This window comes from Balaenoptera musculus, chromosome 7, assembly GCF_009873245.2.
Source record: "Balaenoptera musculus isolate JJ_BM4_2016_0621 chromosome 7, mBalMus1.pri.v3, whole genome shotgun sequence".
NCBI classification, from domain to species: domain Eukaryota; kingdom Metazoa; phylum Chordata; class Mammalia; order Artiodactyla; family Balaenopteridae; genus Balaenoptera; species Balaenoptera musculus.
In genome coordinates, this window is record NC_045791.1 from 95,816,191 (window position 1) to 95,831,300 (window position 15,110).

The window sequence follows — 15,110 nt, forward strand, 5'->3', positions numbered from 1 at the left end:
TTCTCTTTCCTAGAAGAATGCATAGGCCTTTGTCATCCTAATGCCTAGGACCATCAAATGTTTCCTATAAAGCATGAGGCTCTTTTATGGTAAAGAACAGTGGAATGCGCACGTTTTTTGGAAATGGAGTAAGAAAAGTGGATTGGCCCATGAGGTAGACTGACAGATACAGTGAAGCCCTCATTCCCACCCCAGGACCAAGGCTGCTGACTGAAAACAATTGATTCACTCTCCAGGAATTACCCTGACTAAGCAAAGCTGCTTCTTTCAAGGTTACACTTCTTTTTGGGGGCAGCCTGCATCTGATACGTGGTCAACGTGGGTGTATGAAGGTCTGACTCCTGTGTCTCAATTAGGATAACTCTTCAGTTCTAGAAGCTCCTATTGTAATCTACATCATGGTTCATCTTCCTCCTCCGCTCCATTTTTCTCCTCATTCCTCAACAGGGTGGTTGCCAAGTGCACTTCTCAGTAAACATCCCACATGCAAATCTTAGGGTTTCATAATCTTTTTTTCCTGTTGAACTGACCTATGGCAGTTGACAACAGAAGTGTTCTTAAGAAGACTGTAAAATGGGATTTGGGAGCTTGGTCACCTACCAGCAGGAGCAATTGCATTTGTGAGGTTTAAGGGAAATAGTAATTATTGGGACTACAGTATTGGGTGACTGTTGCTGGGGTCCACTGATGCACTAGAGAAGGATGCTAAAAGGTTAAGAATGATTAATAACAACTAGAAGGTGTTGTGTGAAAGCCAGGGGGCCTCTGTATTAGTTTACTAGAGCTACTATAACAAAGCACTGAAGACTGGGTGGCTTAAACAACAGAAATATATTTTCTCACAGTTCTAGAGGGTAGAAGCTCAAGCTCAAGGTTTCAGCAGTGTTGATTCCTTCTGTAAGGGAAGGATCTGTTCCAGGCCTCTCTTCTTGACATGTAGATGGCCTTCTTCATGCTCACATGACATTCTCCCTCTATACATGTTTGTGCCCACATTTCCTCTTCTTATAAGAGCAGCCATCATATTGGATTAGGGCCCACTCTAATTATTATCATTTTAACTTAATTATCTCTTTAAAGAATCTGTCTCCAAATACAGCCACATTCTGAGGTACTAGGGGTTAGGATTTCATCACATGAATTTTGAGAGGACATAATTCAGTCCATAATCATCTCCTTGGCAACACAAAAAGATTTTTATCTCATCTATAGCCAAGGGAATAGCTCCAAAGAATGTTGGGTTCTCAGTCATGACTGATCTTTTGGGTCAGTATCAGGGCTCTGATTTGAAAGAGTGGGGACCTGTGACTTGGGATGAATACATCTAAGTTGATGCACTGAAAAATCCCTGGCTTCACTATGAACAGTATGGAGGTTCCTTAAAAAACTAAAAATAGAATTACCATGTGACTCAGCAATCTCACTACTGGACATATACCCAGAGAAAACCATAATTCAAAAAGACACATGCACCCCAATGTTCATTGCAGCACTATTTGCAATAGCCAGGTCATGGAAGCAACCTAAATGCCCATTGACAGACAAATGGATAAAGAAGATGTGGTACATATATACAATAGAATATTACTCAGCCATAAAAAGGAACGCAACAGGGTCATTTGTAGAGACGTGGATAGACCTAGAGACTGTCATACAGAGTGAAGTAAGTCAGAAAGAGAAAAACAAATATTGTATATTAACACATATATGTGGAACCTAGAAAAATGGTACAGATGAACCGTTTTGCAAGGCAGAAATAGAGACACAGATGTAGAGAACGAACATATGGACACTAAGGGGGGAATGCAGGGCGGGAGGGTGCTGGTGGTGGGATGAAGTGGGAGATTGGGATTGACATATATACACTAATAGGTATAAAATAGATAACTAATAAGAACCTGCTGTATAAAAATAAATTAATTAAATTAAATTAAAAAAAAATCCCTGGCTTCGTAGAGCACTGTGGGCCTGTAGGAGTGGGTCACTCCTCCTTGGCAAAGTCTGGCTCTTCCCATCTGCTTGAATATGTTACAGAGAATTTTGTCTGCAAGACAGCAAGCAACCCCTCATTCTACTTTCATCTACTCTTCCGTCTATCACTCTGAGAAGCACAGAAGCTAGCTGGGAATGTGCTGAGCCTGCCAAAGGAGGAAAGGGTGTATACCCCAAAAAGCTGCAAGAACGAATGAACATATACTGGCAGGACCAGGAGAGAAGGCACAGCACCCGATTGGAGGAGAAGGCAGGTGTAAAGGAAACTCTATTTTTCTCCTCTACACTCAGATGTCCGGGCTTTTTTCCCATGCCAAGAAGTTCTCCGGTTCTCAATGGACACTGACTGGGTGTCCTACAAATTAAACTCAATTCTGTCACCAACTATCCGGAGTTAATGCAGACCCCACAGGTCAAGGGCTCAATCCCACAAGACTGCCCCTGTTTCAGATGCCAATCGCAAGTGCCAGCCGACTCCTGCGTGTCTGACCTAGCAGCTATGTATCAGAGGTTACAGCAGCCTCCTCCTTGCGTTCAATAATTTTCCATAATGGCTCACAGAACTCAGAGAAACACTTTCTTACATGTACCAATTTATTATAACATGTTAGAATGCAGGAGCAGCCAGGTGGAAGAGGTGTATAGGGCAAGGTGTTGGTCAAAGGGGATGCTTGCGTTTTTCATGCCCTTTCTGGGCACAACCTCCCAGCACCTTGATGTGTTTACTAACTCGGAAGCTCATTGTTCAAGAGTTTTTTAGAGAGCTTAATCTCTAAAGCCCACAATCCTTCCTCTTCTCAGAAGCTGGTGGGTGGAGCTGGAAGACCAATCTAATCACTCGGTCTTTCTGGTGGATACCCCCATCCTGAGGCTATCTAGGGGCCCCACCCTAAGTCACCACATTAACATAAATTCAGGTGTGTTCAAAAAGTTCTTCTTATGAAGAACAAAAGATACTTCTCTCACTCACGAAATTACCAGGATTTCTGGAGCCCTGTGCCAGGAAGCAAGGACAGAGACCAAATATATTTCTTATTATACCACAGCAGAAGAGGACATAAATTTGGGTGATAGTTATTGATATCGTAGCACTTTCTCAAATGCAGTATTTAATCCTTGGGCAAGAACCCAGTGTTATGGACTAAATGTTAGTGGCCTCCATGAAATCCATATTTTGAAGCCCTAACACCCAATGTGACTGTACTTAGAGAGAAGGCCTATGAAGAGGTGATAAAAATTAAGTGAGGTCATAAGGATGGGGCCCTACTCTGATAGGGGTGGTGATCTTATAAAAGGGAAGGACACCAGAGCTCTCTATCTTGACCACTTGAGGATACAGTGAGAAGGCGGCCATCTGTAAGCAGGAAAGAGAGCTCTCGCCTGGAACTGAATTTGCTGGCACCTGATCTTGAACTTCCAAGCCTTCAGAACTGTGAGAAAATAAATTTCTATTGTTTAAGCCACCCGGTCTATGGAATTTTATTATGGCCGCCCAAGCTAAGATGCCCAGGGAGGGTGTGAACACACTGCTTGGAAGAGCATATACTGGACTGGATCTTGAGGGTAATAGAACAAGAAAGAAAGAAATTAAAGTTAGATAAAAGAGAGTTTATTACTATGGGAACACTCTCCTGTGATACTGGATTTAATATTGGCAAGATCCCAGGGGATGTTATTAATCTAACACTGGGTTGACCCTTGAAAATATGGAAAAATGTTGCATCACATTAAATGAAGTAGAAATGCCAGAACTTTTGTGTAGAGGAGAAGATCAAAAGTCTCAAGGAATTGAGCCTGCTATAATGGATTTACTACATATGGCCAGAAAACCTACTAATTGTCTATGTTCAGTGGGAGGGTCTGAGGATACTTCCTTTACCAAATGCTAATGAGAAGGTGCCAGCATTCTTAAGAAGTAAAAAGAGGGCTGTCCTTTGTAGGTCGGCACTGATTTAGAGAGTTGCTATCATGCAGTTGGGCTCCCTGATAGCAATGTAGATGATATGATTCTGTAAAAATAGATGCCAGCTGATGGTGCTTAACTGGCAGAAACAAAGTGGGTGCATTTATTATAAGGAGGAGCAAGGTCCAAGTGGATCTAGGGGACCTGACCTAAAAAGAGCTATGGGTATGTGGTGAAGAGAGCATGATATTCCCTGGGGCAGGATAAATTGTCAGCCAACAAGGGTATTGCTCAGTTGTGCACAACAGAAGAAAACAAGAATGATGCTCAGCAGATAGCAGGCGATTGTTCCAATCAAAAGTCATCATCTCTTGACCAGTTTCCAAAGCTGGGCCAGTGTTCAGAGCCAAGACTCACTGTAAACAGGGAGATGATGAGTCCTTACAAGGAAGAACATTGTGAAACCATGGCACGTATATTCAGTAATGATTATGCCAAGGCTTCCTCAAAGGCAACTATACTCCCTTACTCAAATCCTCGTATAATGAGAATAGAAGAATATCAAGACATTTTAAGGACTTTTGGACATAGGATCTGGTTGATAAGGTGGGGACATATGAGGACCAAGTAATAAAGAGAATTTTGGCTCAGGTCTTATGAGTCCATGACCAGGGAACCATTTATCTTCAGTCTCCGAATGGATGCTTGGCATGGATATACTTGGTAGTTTGAAGAACTCCCGCACTGGTTCCTTATCATGTGCCCTGACTGACCAAGTGACATAAAAAGCTACCAGCTTTGAGTGTGACACAGAGCAGTCAGGACAGGGCTCTGCAGCAGGTTCAGCCTGTGATCAAAGTATACATTTCAGCAGACCTAATAGAATTAGAGGTATATGCAGTGCAGAAAGGCACTTGTGGTGCTTGTCTGGTTGATCAAGAGAGGGTAGGGGAAATATTAGGGATAAGTGATCTGGGGAGGAAGACCGTTCCTTGAGGAAACCAACTAGCCACTTGGTAGGAATTTGATTATATTGAACCTCTTCTACCCTGAAAATGGCCGATATTTATTTTGATAGGAATATTTTGGGTATGAGTTTACTTTTCCTGCCCGCAGGGCTTTAGCCAGCACCATTGAGGACCAAACAATTTGATCTAGGGGCATGAGATCTTACATAACCTTGTATCAAACCAAAGGACCTGTTCTATAGTAAAGAAGATGTGGCAGTAAACACATCACCATGGAATCCACTGTTATATAAACCATACCACCCCCAAACTGATGGCCTGATAGAGTGATGGAATGATTCTTTGAAGGTTAAGATAAGGTACTGGATTAGAGACTATTCTCTAAAGGCAAGGGGAGCCCTTCCCTAGGCTGCAGTATATGCTCTAAATCGTCGACTATTATACGGTGCTGTGTCCCAAACAGGAGGAATACTTGGTCCAGGAACTAAAGGGTAGAAGTAGGAGTGGCCCTGCTATCATCACAACCAATGATCCCGTGGGGGAATTTGTTGCTCTCATAACTCTAGGCTCTGTAGGTTTTCCTGAGTCATAGAGGGGGAGCATTTCCACCATGGGACAGTGAGTGTCCCATTAAACTTTACACTATGGCTGCGAATCTATCACTTTTATCCCTGTGCCAAAAGACAAGCAGGCAAGGCACAGGATCACCAGCCTGGTGTGGATAACTGACCCTGATCATTCAGAAAGGTAAAACTGCTGTTACACGGTGAGGGCAGGGAAGAATTTGTTTGGCACTGGATGATCCACTGGGGCATGACCTGGCATACCCTTACCCCTCTGGATGGTACTTGGACAAATGCCCAGGCATGAGATGGGCATGTTAATAGGAGCCCAGACCCCTCAAAGATGAGAGTCTTGGTTACCCAACTAAGTAAATTACCAAGAGCAAAAGAGGTCCTGATCAAGGATAGGAGGACTCTAAAATGGGCGGTAAAGGAGGGAAAAGAGGAGTGCCAGCTGCAGTTTAAAAACTAGCTGCAGTGCTGGGGGCTGTAGTTTGTCCCATTAACCTTCATCTTGTAAGTTTCTCTAGGAAAAGAGATCAGTCCAATCTGGGAACAGCTATTTTCATATAGGATGAGCTCTTTAGCAGAGGCAAATGGCACGCAAAGGATAGAAAGTAGTGGATGCTGTGTTATGCCACCTGGATTCCCCATTGGGACTGAGGACTCCTTGTCCAGCTGGCAGGAAAGTTGGCCACTGATGGCCCATAGCTGAGTCCCTCTTTGGAGAACTGTCCTCCATTTGAGGGAAGTTGCTTTGTCCAAGGTTACATTTCCTCTGTGGAGGCAGCCCACACCCATAGACTGATTGATTTGGGGGATACAAAACGAGGACCTTTGCATAGATGGAACAAGTCCGAAGGGCCAGTCCACCTCTGGGGCTCCTCATGAGACTGGCTGAGGTGGCTCCTGCAACTGGAGCACGTTTCAGCTCTTCCCTCTGCTGGGTCCTGCTTCCCTCACCCCTCACCAGTGCTATTCGTGAGTGTGCTCCCCAATAAAGCTTCTGCATGCAAATCTCAGAGTCTCTTTCCCAGGGAACGCAGCCTATGAAGGCTAGCAAAAGGAACTCTTAAATGTATTTGGAAGAAGTCTTTGCAAGCATACCCATGTTAGTTACCTACCGCTAACCTAAGTGAGTGTGAGTGACGAATCCCACCCAGTTAAAGGAAAAACTGGATAAAGTGAAGGAAAAACTGTGACATGAAATATAATTCCAAATACATTTACAACGATCCGTTACTTTCAGGAAAATACCTTCATTTGATCATAAAAAAAAGAATATAATTTTTAGGAATGGAAAACCAGTGCTCTTCTTCAAAAGTAAAAGTTGAATAACTATTAAAGAACCCTACCCTCTAGGAGTGAACTCTAGAGGAGGGGGACTCAAGGGGCTCTGCTGGTAGATGTGTGGCCCCAAGGTACCGAGAGCTTGGTCAGCTCTGTCCCTTTCCCCTAACACCTAGATTTTTCTATGAGAAATTATTCCCCTTCCACTGGAGGTTTGTTCTATAGGAAGGAGAGATTCCCAGCACCTACCTCCAAGAGCTCCCAGCATCAGGTGGTAGATCCTTCTGCAGGAGAGGAGAGAACAGCCCTTAGATATTTTGTTGAGGCTGTAATCCATGATAGAGAGGAACATATACGTATCAGAAGGTTATAGTTTCCCATGCTTACCTACGTGGACCTCCAGATTTCAAAGACTTAGAAAACTAAACCATCGAATTGTTCTGCATATATTGAATCTGAGGTCTATATGAACCTGAGGTCCAGGACTCTAAACACAGACTCATCCTGGAATAATAAAGAACCCGGAAGACTTAGACAATGAGGCCCAATTGCCGTAGAGCCTTAGGCAATCTCTGGACATTGAGTACATCCCTGATGACAGGTTGTTTACTTGTCATTCGTCTCTTTCTCAAAAAAGAATGCAAAACGTGCAAAATGCTTTTCGTTTCTGGTTTTGTAATTGTTTGCAAGCCAGCTAGATGGTAATTTACTGTATTTTATTTTCTGTTTGGAGATGCTACAACTTCTCTAAAACATTTTCTACATTTTTCTTCATTTGTTGTCTCATACTAGGAAATAATGCACATACCCGAGCCTGCATTTTCATCACCTTAGGGACCAGTAGAAGAGTCTATTTCCTAAAGAAGGAAGCAAGGATGGGGAGTAGGCGGAATGTGCTAAAAAAACATGTTCCAGAGTTTGTTTCACCCACACAAATGGGAGGGGACTAAACGCTCTCTACCACAGAAGCAGCTAGCATGGTTTTATCTTGATCCACTCCACCTCTGTGCTTCAAAGTTCCACAGCTGAGAAAATGGGCTGTGTAGTCTTTTTTAACATGGACCATGTAGAGCCAGGTTATTTTTAAATTCGATGAAGACATCTGGCCCAGAGACCTTAGACAGCAGTATTGTCAAATGACTTCCCTCCTTCTTTGGTTTTTATACTTAGCATCCATCATATGTAAGCCAGGGATAAATATAGTAAATAACCATCTAGGTAATTCCACATAGATTCCACTTCATGTAAGTGTCAGAGGTACTGTGTGGAAGCTGTTTCACCTTTCTGAATATCACAGGGGCAAGAGTGATCTCACAGGACCAAGACTATTTTTAAAAATTGATTTTAAAACGATACTTCTGCCTTCTTGAGGTTCACTTATGTCCTGTGATGAGCAGGATCATTCTATGTGTCTCATGATTAAATTTTGGCATTAGATGCTCTAATTGGTCTATGTGTCTGATTTTTCTTATCCCTAAGCCAGAAAGTATAGATATATACACCTGTAGCTGGAACCACAGTCCCTGTAGCTTTCCACAGGGGAACAGGAATGCCTTACATGTAAAGGGTTTCTAAAGCTCCATCCTTTTACCTTTGAGAAAGAAGGCTGGCTCTCGAGCATAAGATCACTCCTAGAACCAGTGCCAAACAGATAGAGGGACTGTCCTGATCAGAGGGAGAGAGGAATTAGGTTTTCCTCTTATTCTTCATGAATTTTATTAGCCTAGTTAAGTAGGGTAATCTAGGCATTTTATTAGGGTACTGCTTTATAGATGAAATATGACTAAATCTCAACTTAAAAATAAAGTAGAAGTGGACCTCTTAGAGTGATGCTAGGGTGGGGTGCTCAGAGCCCCCCATTGCAACTCCGCATCTTCTTCCCCTTCCCAGGTTGTTTCTGACACTACTACTCAAGATTCTTGAGCACTGCAGAACCATGGATACCCTGGAAAACTGTCTGGAAAATTCTGCTCTAATTAAACAATAATATCATATGGTTGTAGTCCTAATAGTTCCATCATGTGAAGAGTTTAGACAGCGGGAGCCTCCTGGGAGGTGTGACTTGAGAAATGCCAGTGATTTTCTGCCTTTTGGGACCCTGCTAGTCATCCGTCTTCCATCACTATTTGGCATTTCCGTATTGGAATCACTTCTTTGGGTTAAGACACTATTACTATTATAGGCCCCTATTAGAAAACAAAACAAAACAAAACAAAACTTCATTTAAAAGTATCACCATATTCCACTGGAATCCATCATTAAATGCAGAATGGAGATTTTTTCCATGATGATACAGAGCTCAGATAATCCAGTCCCACCAGCAAAACTGAATGTAAGTTAGAGGCCCGTTTTAGGTTATGACCTTGTGAAGTCAGCTAGTGGACAGAGAGATGCTGATGTGGAGAGAGGCGTGAGGAAACGGCTTAGACAGGAGACACTGCTCAGTGCAGCTGATTCTGCAGCTACGATGGGCCACCCTGTGTAACCATATGGCAAAGAAAGAATTGGTGTTTTTACTAGTGAATAAGTGAAAGACAAATGCCGTGAAGAAAAGGAAGATGGTGGCACGTAGCCCAGGCTTTGTGTTACGATTTTGCCCAGGACTGTCTGGTTGGCATTTCCAAGTGCCCAGTGGAATTAATGGACATTAGTGAACTAATTTGTTACTGGTCCCTGAACAGTATGGTATTGTGTGTGGGATGAGGGCAAGTGTGGATGAGAAGAACCTCTCTTAAATATGCAGAAGTAGGTTGGATGACGTGACAGCTAGTTAATCAAAAATTTCAAGCTGTGGATTTATTAGGTTTGGGGTAAGGGCACTTCTTTTGAATCCTGTTTTAATATTCTATCTTTATTCCTTAAAAACAGTTATCAAATTTGTTTCCTCGTGTCTGCCTTTATTGATTACAAATGTTCCCAAATGTCAAGACCATGAAAAATGACAACAAACTATCAGTTCCTTACATTAACAAGCACCACATTCACTCCAAAAGATTGCAAAGAATAGGGAAAAGAGAATCACCACACAGATGATTTAAATCATGTCATTTATAAAGATGTAGAGAAACAGACTTTGGTTGGGGTGCAAGCTGCTTGGATTTGAATTTAAAGATGGACAGTTTTTCTACAGGGTTGGCATTTTGTCTTCCTGAAGCCAGAATAGATTCCATCCAGATGCTTCATGTTTTTGCCCTGAGAGCAAACATTTATATGGGAACTGAGCTGAGGGAACTGAACAAAGCAACCTTATAAATTCTAAATTTGGATGATTGCATCACTGAAGTCCTAAACATACTACAAGTCAAATCCAGCTTTTATTTTTATTGAGCATTTGCAACTAATTCCCACTGATCAAAGACAATTTAGTCTCTCTCTCTTTCTTTTTTTTCAGTCTTTCTTTTTGGCAAATAAATTGTATTCTGGAAGGATGACATGGGAATCACTGGTCTTCCCAACAGCTGCATGATTCCACTGTTGCAATGGGAACATGGAATGGGGGAAGGCAGTGCATTTGGGAAATTCATTAAGCAACTGTATTCATTAAATGTTGGGAGGAAATAATTTAGACCTTTTTTGTTAATATAATAATTTACAACTGTGTCATTATTACAGTTTGCTTTAGTCTGGGACAAAATTTTATATTTATATAAAATGAAAATTATCTACTACTTATATGATAAAATATGAGTCTTAGTTGTAGTTATTGGTAAGATGTGGGGTTACAGAATCTCCACTTTTCTCTTTGCTAATTAGCTTGCACAGTCTGGGGTATGGCCAGAGGAGGGAGAGGTGACCCAAGGTGGAGATGGTGCCTGTGTAAGGCAGGCAGCTTATGTAGAAGGTTAAGCTTGAGGCTGGAACTAAGACGCTCAGGTCTTATTCCTGATCATCTCAGGTATTTCATTTCTTTAGCTGTAAAATAAGGAAGACACTATGCTTATGGTGAGTCCAGGGACAGATCTATATTTTTGAAGGTCCAGAACTTATACAATCTGAGAGATCCTCTTTAAGAAAAAGAACATAAATATTGTAAGTTCTAAGTTGGGTATAAGGCATTGGAATGGGCCATTACAATTAAAGGGCCCTGAAGCTTAAGCTTTATTTTTTATTTTTTTTTTATTTTTGTAGTTTAAGTGATTTATGCTTGATTTCTAAATGCAACATGTGTTTATACATAATTTAAAACTTGAAGAAAGCATGCTTATACAATTGTGTGTGACTTTAACATTTAATAACTCTGAATACATGATGGAAACAGTCCATGACACTTGAAAATATCATTTATGGAACAGCATACAATTCAGTGCTCTTAGCTTGGATATTACAACCATATTTCACAAAGTCTTGCTTGGCTTGATTTTCGCCATGCAGTCAATAATGGTCTTCAGTTGCTGGTAATTGATTTTGCAAATTTCATTTATAATCCTGGCCCTAAGATTACCTAAGTACTGTTTCTGGCACGTTAACTTACATATTATGCTCCAGTCATGTGTACCTTCAAAGTTACTGATATAACTGACTGCCACAGGGGACAGTGTCAATACCTCTGTCTCCACTGGAATGATGGCCACCCACGCTGGGGAGAACGCTGGAGAGAATGCTGTTTTTCTAACAGCAGAACTTTAATCTTACAGGGATGTGTGAACTAGTTTGACCTTAGTTCCAGATGTGCCTCAAAAAAAAAAAAAAAAGGAAAACTCTCATGCTTCATCCTCGTAGGGGGTACTTTTGGTGGCACCGAGGCTGGTGGGGAGAGCACTGGGCTTGGAATCACACCTGGGTGACATCCTGCTCTGGTCTTCACTAACTGTGTGACTTGGCAAGCCACTTGACATCTCTGAGCCTCCGAGATCCTGACAGACGGGGACACCAACGCCCCCTTCACCAGGCTGTGGTGAGAGGACATGACACTGCTGCCCTGGCACAGAGGTAGGAGCTGAGTAACACTGCTGAGAGGATGAATGCAGGCAACGCGGAGTGAGAACGTTTCACCTGCAGCGGCTGAGGGCAGCGCTTGCCTGTGCCCATGGGGAGAACGGCATGAAAGATTCACTTGTTGCATTTTCGCAGGTTTACGTTTGCAAAGCAGGGCATTCTTCGCCACGTGCTTGAGAGTCAACATTTCCCCAAAACCCATCGTGGGGAAATTCTGCATTCTTTTCCATCTCCTCCCCTCCAACTATTCTCGGGGCAATGTCATACAAAACGAAACGTGCCGTCTGCCAACCAGCAGAGGCGAAGCAGCCAATACTTTGGACCAGTTTAGCAGCCCTATTCTACCTTCAGCCTCCCACACCCTGGTCTTCCCCGGACACCAGAATTGTGATGCATGGGGGAGGGAGGTGGGTGCTGGGCGAGGGTGCAGCCCCTCATGTTGTTTCAAGCCAGAGGGGAAAATGTACTGGGAAGAGGCCACGGAAAAAAAGCCTGGTGAGCCCACACCTAGGGACACAGCTGGGGAAATAAATTAACTACTTCTGTTGCATGTCTACCCACAGAACAGGCCTGGGTCTAAATCTCCTCTCCCTCCAGCAGCTCCGAGGCGGCCCCGAGCTCCCTGAGAGCCATTTCCACCTACAGGCTCCTCTCCAGGTTCTCCAGCTTCCGGCGCACCTCCTCGATGAAGCCGCCGTCTTCGTACTCGTCGGGGACGTCTCTGGGCACCAGGTTCGCTCTGTCCTCATCGCAGCCCCCGACGAAGGTGGAATTGCACACGTACACCAGGCTGTGGCTATGAGGCTGGCAGAGGAGGCCACTGGCACATGGGCGTCGGTCCAAAGCTCCATCAGGCTCCAGCTCCCAGGTGATGAGATCCAGAAGCCGGCTGGCGGGGTCGTGGCAGAGCTCACCCTCCACGGGCAGGGGTGTGCACACAGGAGACAACAGACCTCTCTGGAAGGCACAGCACAGCCCCCGGCTGGCAGTCCCTCTGGCTGTCACAGATGGTCCCGCTGCCGCCTTTGGTGGCCGTTTTGGTGCAGTGACCCCAGACGCACAGCTGGTCTCCACCACACTCGCTGTCCCGGGTGCAGAGTGTCTGCTGGTCCCGGCACGGCTGGCAGGAGTACTGGAAGCTGGAAATCTGGCAGTAGCTGCCAGGCCCACAGTCCTCATCAGTGATGCGCTCGTGGCTCCTTTTGCCTTTCTCGTCGCCCACTGACGTAATGACCGTCTCTGAAAAGACCATCTGTCCAGTGTGGTTGTCGGTGACCTTGTGAATTTCTCGGTGGACGTGGATGGTGTTGTTTCCAGCCTTGGTTTCCGTGTCGGTCTCACTGTGATAGCCGGGAGGTAAGCGTGCCGGGCTCGCTTCTGACGTCGTTTTAGCAGCAGCCTCTTCTGCCTCCACCTCCTGCCCCGCGCTGCGCGGTTCGTGCTGCGTGCCCTCCCTCAGTTCCTCAGCCTCGCGGAGCAGCTCGTGGACGGTGGCCGCCTCCTGCGGGGAGCGGAGAGCCGCGCCGGGCTCGAACGAAGCCGGGGTCACTGGCGGGGCTGGCGCGGGGGCCGTGGGGACCGCCGCCGCCAGCAGCAGGGCACAGCACGGTGCCCCCCAGCCATCGCATCTCGGCTCAGCGCCCTCCGCCGCCGCCCCGACTGGACCGAGCTGTGCTCCGGGGCTGCACCTGCCAGGCCCCGCCAGGGGCTGCCTCGGGGCTGCGGGGCGGGAGCGGCGCGCGGCGCGGGCCGCGGGTGCGGGGAGCTCGGCGGGCTTAAGCGTTATTAACTTCATGGTAAATCCGCATCTGGTTGTGCTGATGAAACTGAGGGAGGGAATGAGGACTCTCAGAAGTCGCCCCATCATCCGTCGAAGACCTGCCACTTGTGCTGGTGGGGCTGCCTTTCCGAGGGAGGCAGTAAGGTCTTTCTCTAGAACTGGAAAGGGCAGAGCAGGAGACTGCTGTTTGCTGACAACTGAAGGTCGTTCACAGGAATTTTAAGGTGGTGTCCCATCAGGAGTCTCCACTGATAAGGCGACCTCTGTTTTATAAACATCATTACTCACAGGTACAATTTTCCTAGGTGGGGACGATTACGTGTTTGAACTCCTATGTTTCAGGCCTTCATAGGTTGGATCATTCAATTCTTACAGCTGCCCAAGGAGTATTTCCAACCTCATTTTGTAGGCGTTGACCTGAGCAGCATCGCAGAATCAGTGAGGGAACGTGGAGTTAAGCTTAGATGTGCCCAGCCCTGAAGTCCATGCTCCTCTCACCCACCCCTTAATGCTGAGGGGCTGCAGCCTGGGGGAGTTTCTGTAGGTGGTTTGAGCTCTCTGTGTGATCTCACTGGCAAGCTGTTCAGCCAGCCAAAGCGACGTCCCACCTCTTGGGAAGATGACACAGACACACTTCCACCAGGAGGGTTGTGCCCTCCCTTTTGGTGTGACAGCTGGTCGCTGGAATAAAAACATTTCCAGCTTTGGGCTTAGCTGAGTCCTGACCTGGAAAGAGGACAACTTCAGAAGAAATACCTTTGCCTTCCTGGGAGTAGTAAATAACCATGAAGTGGTTACCATCACTTTCTTGCTGGTATATATTCTAGAGTACACCCTCATTTGGATGCTGTTTATTTTCAAAATCCATTTTGTGGATTTTCAAACAGGCCAGATTCTCTGAGGAATTATTATTAGTCCTGGGCCTCACCAGACATGGGAATTGCGTGGGGAGGAGAAGGATTTCTAAAAAGAGAGACAAAAGATTCTATCTCAGATCAGGGCTCTTTTGCAGAAAAATTCTCCTCTACAGGCACTGTGACTTTTTCTTCTCTGCTGTGCCTCAACCCCTTCTACTATCAAACATACACACACACACACACACATGCATTCCTCATAGGTAGTAATAAAAAAATTCACTATGATCCAGTAACATTTGGATGCTTAAGTCTCTCAAAAGCCTCCTCAAATCCCTGGGCAAGAAGGCAGTTCTCTTTCTCCCAGATTCATCTCAACCAATTTCGTATTTAGAAATGTGACCTGCTGAGACCAGCATGGCTCTGTTATGCTCTGGATCCACAGTGACTGAATACGTATTTCTTTTTTGAAACCATTAAGAACCATGTGGTTACTTCCCCCAAAGGTGGGGCATTTCTAAAGACGATTAAGTGGAGGCTTTTGATTTGAAGGCTTATGTAAAGGGAACAGCTCTGGGCTCTCTCAAAGCTTTCCATCCTGGTAATCAAACCAGACTCACTGCCATTCTGGTGACTGCTCCTAGAAGCTTAGAAACACTAACTGTGCTGGTGAAGGCTTAGAATACACTGAAATAGGCCTGTCCAGTGTCAGTTTATGCAGGAGGCGATGGAGTATGTGCTGACATCATGTAATCAAAAGGAAAAAAATTACACCGTGTGTCTTGCCTGGGAAAAATAGACTGCAGCTTAGCAAGTTGTATTTCA

General features: G+C 44.9%; 1 pseudogene; it reads right to left on the reverse strand.

The window, feature by feature from the left end:
- Window positions 1–12,227: 12,227 nt before the first annotated feature.
- Window positions 12,228–13,340, reverse strand: LOC118898169 (annotated as a pseudogene).
- Window positions 13,341–15,110: the final 1,770 nt, after the last annotated feature.